The sequence below is a fragment of the Poecilia reticulata genome, chromosome 13 (genome assembly GCF_904066995.2).
Source record: "Poecilia reticulata chromosome 13, P_reticulata-male-v2, whole genome shotgun sequence".
Taxonomy (NCBI): domain Eukaryota; kingdom Metazoa; phylum Chordata; class Actinopteri; order Cyprinodontiformes; family Poeciliidae; genus Poecilia; species Poecilia reticulata.
The window spans coordinates 5,190,547-5,200,691 of NC_088842.1; the positions used below are offsets into that span (position 1 = coordinate 5,190,547).

General features: G+C 39.0%; 1 protein-coding gene across 3 annotated transcripts in view; it reads right to left on the reverse strand.

The window, feature by feature from the left end:
• Positions 1-9,746, reverse strand: part of robo1 (roundabout, axon guidance receptor, homolog 1 (Drosophila)) — a 367,726-nt gene extending 357,980 nt beyond the window's left edge. For all 3 annotated transcript variants that reach the window (XM_081615063.1, XM_081615061.1, XM_081615060.1), the window contains exon 1: positions 9,372-9,746. The gene's annotated coding sequence lies outside the window, so the exon portion shown is untranslated. The remainder of the gene's footprint in view (positions 1-9,371) is intronic.
• Between the last annotated feature and the right edge of the window lie 399 nt (positions 9,747-10,145).

Genomic DNA, 10,145 nt, shown 5'->3' on the forward strand with positions numbered 1-10,145 from the left:
AGTGAATGAGACCATGGAAGAAAACAAGTCATGCTTTAGTTGAATCAAAAAATAGTTTATCAGTTGCCCTTTGTCATGTCAGCTCAGCATTTCTTCCAGATACAAGGCACTTCAGTATAAAAGACACCTTAGAAACCTCCGAAATGAGAAACACCCCAGTGCCTCCCACTGGGATCCAAGCTGTTTTATGAGTTTTAAAAACCTGCTAAATAATGCAGCACTTTACCACAAGAGGAAACACAAAATAATAGACCACAGATACCCTGCCAAATGGTGGGCAGAGTGGGTGCCATTGAGAGTGTGTCTGGGTTCTTATGTGGAGGTTTATCACAGTGAGTGTGTTGCTGCACACTGGGGGCCAGGGAAATCAAGATATGGCACGAAGAAAGTGGCGAAGGGGGATGAATTTCCCTCTCTGCACCTGGAGAGGGACTTCCATTACATTACATTGCGGTGTGCATGTAAGGCTGTATGGATGATATACTTAACTAAAATTATGCTTTTAAAACAAGAGTAAGGTGTGAGAATATATATTTTTCGTGTAGTGAATTAAATTAAAGTGTTGCACTTCTTGATTCAAATTATGTTGCAAGTCTGGATGTGTAATAGGGGTTGTATTGCTTAAGGTCTCAAACCTTTTCCAAGTTTTATCAGGTTTTCTTTCAGGATTGCTGTGTATAAATTTACCTTAGTCATTTTCACTATCAACTCTAGCATACCATTTCTCTGTTTAAACAGAGGGTTGACCAGTTCAATTAGCTTTTCAAAGCTTCTAGCACTGCTCATGTTTGGTGTGAAAGAGGCTGAACATATAGAAGTGCTTCCTTTTATTTCAGAGATATGTGCTAGTTTGTGTTGGAGGTTTAAAATGAAAAATGTGAAACAGTATTTAGGGTTTATACATTTTAAAGCAGTGATATTAGTGTTGGAAATCATTTGGGATTCTTTGTTTACATCCATGAGATTCTTAGGCTATGATCACACAGCAGGTCTTGATGCTCATGATCATTTCTGATTTTTTGCTGAAATCAGACTGCTTTTGTGTGGTTGCTAATAATACTAATTGAATGCGACCGCAATCAGATTTCTGTGTGAGCAGTTTACCATCCCAAAAATCATAAGATGAAGGCAGCTAATAAAAATAAAGCACAGAGAAATCTGTTTGGATGTGTAGTCATAGCCCAGACTGGTGTGATTAGGATATGTCACTGACACAGACAAAAGTCTGTCTTAAGTTCATAATTATAATTTTTAGCCATTATTTATGTCCGGATTTACTGTGTCTGGCTTCTGTTGGCGCAAAATTATGGTGCCTGTCTCATATCAATGACATAAAATGTCAGATAAAATGGTTCTTGATCATTAAGGCTAGACACAATTGGAAAACAATTGGATATGTATTCAACTTAGTATCACATATGGAAGTGGCACAAATCAGATATTTTTGGTGGTTCAAGGGGTGAAGAGATCACAATTGGACCATTCAGACTGCCATAAAAAAGCAAAAAATGGGTCACATAAGAGAAAAAAAGAAATAAAATATTGGATTTGTTTCCTGTATGAACATAGACTTTGGGTCGGTGTTTTGTGGTCATCTCCATTACACCAAGGTTCACTCCTTCAACAAAATTTAACTTTGGTATATTCAGAAGTGAAAATCATAGACATAGTTCTTGAAGTAAAAGTGAACAGTAAAAGCTTTTTGAATCCACAAAATGGTGTTCTGTTCTTACATTAGACATTGAACAGTTGGATGTAAGAGTCGCTGACAGATCAAGCACTTATCACTTGATGGAGAGGGATAAAGCAGCTTACAGCAGGTGAACAATACAAACCTTTGAAAGGAACAGCAGTCTTCCTTTAAGCATTTCCTCAAACACTAAGTGACAAGCCTCAGTGGTGTGCGTTCTATTTTTTTCTAAAATATTTGCTACAGTGAAGGCCAGAACCAAGCAGCAACGGGGATCATGCTTTGTGTGGGTTACATGACTACTTTTGGAGTGCACTCATTTAGAGACAAATCACTGAGCACACTCTCTGCTACATTCTCTATCTCTTCAATTTCACACTTTATGGAGCTCTACATCGGTTTGGCCACACACTTTTTACAAAACCCAATGCTTCTTCCATGGTAGTAACCTCCAACATCGAATACAAATCCAAGTAAAGTAACATCCCTCATTGCACAGATTCAGTTCAAATTCAGCTTAATCAAAATCTATTGAATTAGTTGCTATTATATATGGTTTCTCATAAAATACTAAATTCCACTTTTCATGATAAGAAGCATCTCACAATTATTCAGTCAATCTAGAGCAATGGTTCTTAACCTTTTTTGAGGTACCGAACCCACCAGTTTCATATGCGCATTCACCGAACCCTTCTGTAGCGATAAATAAAATATGACCCCCCCGCACCCCCAAATTCAAGACTTAGTGATCACCCCAATATCACTAAGTCTTCTCAAAAGGTAGAGTCTGAGAACAGTTCTTCAAAATATAGTCAGTGTTTTCAGCAAAGTTGAGCTGACTGTCCAGGAACGACCCAAGGTATTAAAAATTTGACACAGTTTCAACAGGTCATAGAGAGAAACTGGAACCACTTTAAGGTCTTGTTTAGATCATTTAATTAGCTCTACATTCTTAAGAGAATGAAAAATTAATAATAAATAATAAATATTCTGATTTAGTAATGTAATTATATTAGTTGTGTTACCACCCCCACGCCACTAGAGGCAGTAGCAGGCCTGAAAAGATGCGACTAAGGAGCAGATTTAGAAGTACACCGAAAGCTACAAAATTTGGTAAAAACTGTGAGCTTTGCTGAAGTAATTAAAGACACAAGTTCAAATCCATGCTGAGAGTGGAGCTCCTTCAATCAGTGCTCCTCCGCAGCACTGATTGGCTAAGCAATGTAATGTGATCCTCTGCAGCAAGGGATGCCAAAGCGGGACATCATTACAACTTTACACAAGTGTGTCTTTACCTCCGCGGCAGAGGCTCCGCCGAACCCCTGGGGTTCGATCGAACCCAGGTTAAGAACCACTGATTTAGAGCATCTTTTTGCTTTTAATGTGGTTTACCACCTGCTTCTAGCAGAATTCCTAATGCATTTTATCTAACAGTTGATGGCCAAAGGTCTCCAATTTGTTAACATCGTTATTATTCTCAAACTACAATTTCTACAGAATTTAGGTCAAGAAGAAGATGAAAGGGACTCTAACCGTTTCCTGAAAACAAACCTTGGTGTCCTCTGTTATGCGTTCCATGTCTCAACACTTTCTAGAGGGATTTCCTTTGGACTGAATCCATTTAGACACTCTGATTGTCTGAATGGTATCTTAAGATCGATTTCAAGGTTTGAACACAGATTCTGAATTGGATTGAGGTCTAGAATAGAGCTGGGCCATGTTCTTGTTGGAAGGTGAACCTCCATCGTATTTTCAAGTCTTTTGCAGCAAATAACAGATTTTCAGTATTTCCCTGTATTTAGTTTCTACCATCTGGCTAACTTCCCTGCTGATGTGAAGAGAATCAGCACACACGATTCTTTAATCACTAGCCTGGAAGAGAATACAAGTTCTTAGAAATAGAAATCAATTCTCAGTACTGGTTATTTACAGAAGTAATGTTAGACACAAAATCATTTTAAATGTATTTTTCAGGTAAAGTAGTCAACTAACTACTTTACCTTTAGTTATTATAAAAATGCTGTACATATCAAATATGACATAAAGGTAATTTGACTTTGCTATTTGATGCCATAAAATTGGGTTTCTGTCTCTTTAAGAAACTCCTACTATTTCTAAACTCCGCTTTCGGCATGTTATCAAAAAAATTTCCATCCATTATGTCGTTTACAACAGTTTTTAGGGGAAAACGTTTTAATGGTAAGAAACTGGACTCGACCAGAATTGGCATTAGCGTGCTCTGACTGGATTTTATTTGGGGGTATCAGAGTCAAAGGTACTAAATACAAATCAATACCATGTTTTTGAGTGAAAAAAACTAAGTATTTCCCTTCCACTTTATAATTAAACACTACTTTGCGTTTAATTATCATGTAACACTAGTGAACATTACAAAAGTGAAAAGTTTCCAGAGATGTTGATACTGTTGTGTATGTGTGTGAATCAGACAGTATCTCTGTGCACATGCATGCAAATCTATTGTGACAGATTTTTGTTCAAACATCTCCCCCTGAGGTATTCACCAGCACCAAACACCACACAGTGCTGCAAACTGGGCCTTTTATTTACAGAACACTTGATCTCCACATCTTTGATCACAATCTCCTCTTCTCACACTGGTGAACAGAAATCTGTCTTTTTTGCTTTGATGCCTAAATCTGTTTCCTCCTCTTCTCACGGAATTAAGACAAACTTGCACCAGCAGAATTGCTTGCTTTACCCATAAACCATGCAGAAAATCTTTGAAAGATAAAATGAATAGCTGGCTTTTTAGGGTTAATTTTGCAGTGATTTGCAGAGATGCTATTCTTAGGCAGAACACCTTTCAGGGTTTCCTCTAGGATTTTTTTAAACCATAGTAGTGGGCTGTCGGGTGGAAAGGCATTTGATACGGCAATAAAATACTATAATCATGAGGCCTTCAAAGCGTAACTCAAACATACACATGATGGCTAAACTATATTAAATTACTATGTTGCCATTGTTCAATTCAACATATGTTAACATTAGGGTTGTTTTCAGAGGCTCAAACTAAAAATGCATTCAACTTAGCCTTCCTTAGGTATCTCTACTTTAGACTGTGGTCTTCACTAATGAGAGCAGCACAGTGCACAGTGGTCAGCTACACAGCCAGCCAAGCAGGAGCCAGCGGTGTTGGTTTTTCAAAATAAACTCAATTCGTTAGGGTTGGACGATATGGATAAAAGCAAAATCCCAATATAAGGGTTTTATATTGGTCAGTAATGATAATTATTGATTAATTTTAGTTTTAAATATCTGAAATACTGTCAAATTGTTGACATGACGACCTTTTCCGTTTTATCCACAGTTTTATCTGGAAGTGCTGTTCTCATTTTATCCTTTCATTCCATGTTGTTGTTATTTTTTGTATTACTTTTAATTTTTAAGAAGTTATGAGGCAAAACTTGAAATCTGAATATGTGCAAGTTACTCAACAGGCTGTTGCTAGGCAACCAATGAGCGAGTGAGTTAGTTGCTGCCACCCACTTTGTTTAGCTGGCTGCCTTTCTTGTCCTCACATTGCCCAGAATGTCATGCTGTTCTGGATTGGAGTGCAGTGAAATTATTGAACATTGTACTGGAATAGATATGTATATGTATATCTATCACAATATACACTGCTACTGATTTATTGCCTAGAACTTTCATATTTATAATAATTTAGAAATCATCATGGTTAGTACAAGTGTGTAAATATCTCATACGCTTTTACATTCTATGAACATATTTTGAAAAAAAAAATCCTTCTGATGGTGTGACTTTTAGGGTTTGCTCAACTACATATAGAGCAAAACCTGCCTTTATATGGACCGAAAATCCTCCTATCAGAAAAGCTGCATTGTTTTCCCTCAGACATGACTAATTGACTCGCCAGCACGGATGACCGACATGCCATCCGCAGGGCACCAAAATGACAGCGTCATGGGAAAATGATGAGACCCGATGATCACTAGCAGCACTCGACCTTTCGCATGTGAGGTCGAATGTCAGGAGGAACGGGGGTCTCCATGATGTAGGAGCCACAGCCGCGGGGCTCTGTGGGGAGAAGCCACACAGACCGTTAATGGGGAGGAGGGGTTGGAGTTTTTCAATCAAGCAGCCTTGCAGGACACTGGTTTTCATGAGTTTTGACAGAGGAATGAAAAATAAAAACAATAAAATGAAAATCAATCCTCATCAGCCTCTGGGCGTTCAGGCGTCTTTAGGGTGGAGGAAGATGAAGGAGAGGGATGGCAACTTCCTTTATCATTTGCACCTGACAAGAGGTTATTATGTTTTTTTTCAAGTGTCTAGACAGAAATGCTTCCTCTGCTAAAAAAATACTGCAGAGTTCTTAGAGAGCTTTCTAATCTCTTTACTAGTGAATACAAATGAAAGAGTATCTTTTCCAAACAGGGACGTTCGCTGCAAACACAGCCTCAGTTCAGCAACGCAGCTCTGATGGATTCATGTGCAAAATCCTCTGTGTCCCTCATCGAATCATTATTCACACATTAGTTAGTGTTGTTGGTTCTTCCTGTCTCACTTCCCAAATATCACCATAATCCGGTTAGATGAGATCTATTAATGTTCTGCTTCAGACTGCCACGCGGAAATGTCCAAGTCTGCCGATAAGCCCCAAATGTGCCATGAAGGCATATCTGGTCTTCCTCTCTGGATTAGAGAGACTTACTGAAACGACCACAGACGTGTGACCGGCGGCTCGCAGTGGGCAAAGCCACGGATTCAACACAAACAACCAGATAAAAACACTTTTTGCTTCACTTCCTTTTCTTCCCTGAATTTCATACATCTTTTGCTGCACAGCTTTATTTTACCCCAATTTATGACCAAATGGTCACCAGTTGATGCAGGGAAATGTTTCTTATCCAACATGTTTTAACAAAGAAATTACTTTAAGTCTTCAAGATTTATTAACGTGCCTCACAACGTTTAGTTAAATAATATGCAGTAATGAATGATTATAAAGATTAAGCCAGATTTTATTTGGTGCTCCCTGGCCACTTGGTGTCCTACCCGCAGTGTGTTGTGCATGTGGGCGGAGCTACATCACTGCTTCAACTGCACTTTTTTTCTTTTTACTTAACTTTTTTGCATGAAGCTTTTAAGAATAGTTATGGCTCAACATCTGTATAATTTTGTTGGCCATAAATCAGATTCATTTCTAGTATGTAGTGAATTTTTAAAAAATGTTTTAAACTTTTTTGTAAATATTGTGATACACTAACATAGTGGTATTTTTAAGATTGCTACAGTTAGCACCTACAGCCCACACCAACTACCTAAAACACCAAAACATATAACCATTCATTTCTTGTTTGTTTCCCATCCTTCACTTTACAAGAATAGTTTATAAAAACCTCGTATTGTACACATGCTACCATGTTGGATGGATTTACAGGTTTATTAACTGATTAATAGATTTGAGAATTACAAAAGTAAGATATTTGCTCCAGTCTCTCCAGGGGTGCCCCTCCTCTCAGTAGTTGTGTTTCCATTAACCACATAATTGCGAAAACTGGAATAACAAAAATAAATTTGCTTAATCAAAACATGGCAATTTTGGGGGGAAAAAAGTTACATTTTTTGCCAAAATGCTTTTGCCCTAGGATGCGGGGATTTTTCGGCCGTATAGAAATTAACACATTTGGCAAAATTGAAATGTAAACACTTTTTTCGCATCAAACAAGTCACATGATTAACCGGATATTACCACTGCTGAAAAAGATGGATGGTGGGACGATAATGGCACCACAAAGGATCTGTGCACCCAAATAGCTAGCAATGGTCCTGAGTTCAGTACTTTACAGAGTGACAAGGATTACAAATTCACATCAGCTGGTAATGGATCAGGCTGTCAGCCAGTCTACAGTCTTCTGCTGAATAACAGCAATTAGCTCTTAGCTAATTGTAGTATTAAACATTATTACTGTTGTAACTGCAATGGGTGGCACGGTTTATATGGTCATATTTTTTATGTACAGAAATATTCAGAACTGTAACATGCCTTTAGGAAGCCTTGTTTCAGCTAACTGATGAGGGATGTGCAGCAACAGGTGGTACTCTGAGTAACACTGTGATGTGTTACTCAGAGTAAACTTTCATCCCTATAAGTTTTCAACTGTAACTTAATATTTTGGGATACTCTCCAGCCACTTTCTGCCATCATTGTTTTCTGCAAAAGCCAACAGAAGCAGGCATCAGACATGCTCCAGAATAATCTATAATGTGGCTTTTTCCAGAACAGATAAACAAGAATTACATAATCCAGCATTTTTACATGGCTGCCTTAAAAATTAATCAATAAGAAACTTTAAAGGAGTGGCCACCGAGGGCCCGTCCAGAATATAGCATGTGGGGCTTAATAAAATCTTAGCCATATGGGAAGAAGGACTGATGTTTAAGTGGCACCCTGGAGGACAAAATTAAAAAGCACAGGAATAAATAGGTGCATAAATACATTAAAAAAAAACATTTTGGAAATTATATTAGGCATAAAAGACTGTGGAGGGTGGAGTTTAAGGAGCAGCAGGGTGTCCCCTGGGGTCCCCCCGTCGTTGGCGCCAGTGAATTATTCCTTCCATCAATGGACTGTAGTAAAATAACAAAATAAATAAATAAATAATATTTGTTTGTTTTTTTATCAGTGACCTAAGATGGTTGGATTCACTGAGCAGGAAACGAAAACGTGGGGAAAACGGAAGCTACAGAAGAGACCGGGTGTCTCTTCACCTGTCTATACATCCTTCTAGATTTATCTCCCCGAAATTCAGAGCCTCGTATTTACCACGCCATCCATCAAATAATCGCTTAAAGTAAGTTTTTTTTTTTTTTATGAAAGTAAATGACGGTTTACTTTTCAGCTAAATTCGGATTTTAACGTAAAATCACAACTACGGATATATTTTTTATTATTTATTGGTCTCGAGAGAACATCAAAGCAAAAGTAGATAACAGAGGAACAATGGAAACTATTTCCTTTCACGTCGCATATCACAACTGATGAAACTCCACAGAGGGACTCTATCGATTCAAAGCACGTTGAGTTATGTTTTTTTGTTTTTTTCAGTTTCTCCTGGAAATGAGAGGATGGTTTCAATTCTAACATTCAATGACAAAAGAAAGAAAGAGAAAAAAGCCCAAACGTCTTTCTGTAGAAAAGACAGCAAGACTGCGCTTTTAAGGCCCGTTTCTGTCTTTTCCTTCCTCGATGCGTCAAGTCATGTGGCCAGCTGGGAAACTTTCAGCACCACGGAAAAAAAGAACAGCTCCGGGAGAGCTGCGCGAGCGTCCTGTCAGTCAACAGGCTGCTTTGACAACGAACTCGCGCGCGCAGCAGCACGCAAGCTGCGAAAAAACAATTTGTAATACAAGACTTAATTCCCCTCAAAATATGAAACATTCATATTTAGCGGTGATTTTTTTTTTTTAAATGCAAAAGTTGTACTTTGCTCAATTAAGCATTTACGTATATCCAACATTTTTATGTTAGCCTATTCATAAAAATGTTGAGTAACATAATACTCAACATGCTTCTCAGCCTGAGAAGCCGCAGCTCAGAGTCAATGAACCACACCGACAAACCCTACAGCAGCAGAAAGCGTTTATCCGTGAGCTGTGAGCGCTTATTCGGCTAACAGAGAACGTAAACTGCACTCACCTCTCCAAAATGACGCAAAGCTTCAAACAAGCCTCCCTAAAAGCAGAGCAGCTCCATACCGGCGGGCTGAGCAAAACTTTAGTTCGCCGCGCGCGTGTTTGAGAACTGCACCAGCGGCAGAAAACGGGGAGTCTTCAGTAACAGAGCGGCGGGAGCAGAGGCGAGGAGTCCGCTGTTTCAAGGATGAACCATTGCTAGGCAGAGTCCTGCGATAAGTCTTATCCTTTTGGGTGGTGAAACAACGTGTATCATATGCGGTGTTGCGGGCTGCGGTGCGGCTAGTGCGGCGGGGGAGAGTGGAGAGCCCGGCGCATACAAATGTATCCATGCTGCTTTGGCGGAGAGCAGCAGCGTCAGCCTCCCCGGGTCCTAACGCTGTGCGCGAACAATGGCACCACAATCAATACGGGATTCCTAATGAGCCACAGGACAATCAAAGGGGTTATGAATTACAAACCCTGTGATCTTTTTTTAACAGATCTGAGATTACAGAATAAAAACTTTAAAGAAAAAAACGAGAGAAAAAAAGGAATTAATTCAAGAGAATAATCGTGGCTGTTGCTTTATTTCATGATGCTCCTTCATAGACACCCAGAAACCCAGAAGATCCATGTTTCCTGAAGCTTAAAAGCTCAACACTGAACAATAATAAGAAATGGCATTTGTATAACAGAGCTCTTCGTCAGACCCAACCCAAGGCATAAATAAGCAAGCTAAGCTGTTGTTACAAGATTAAGAGGGGTGGCGGACCCGGAGAGAGTCTGGCTTTTTACT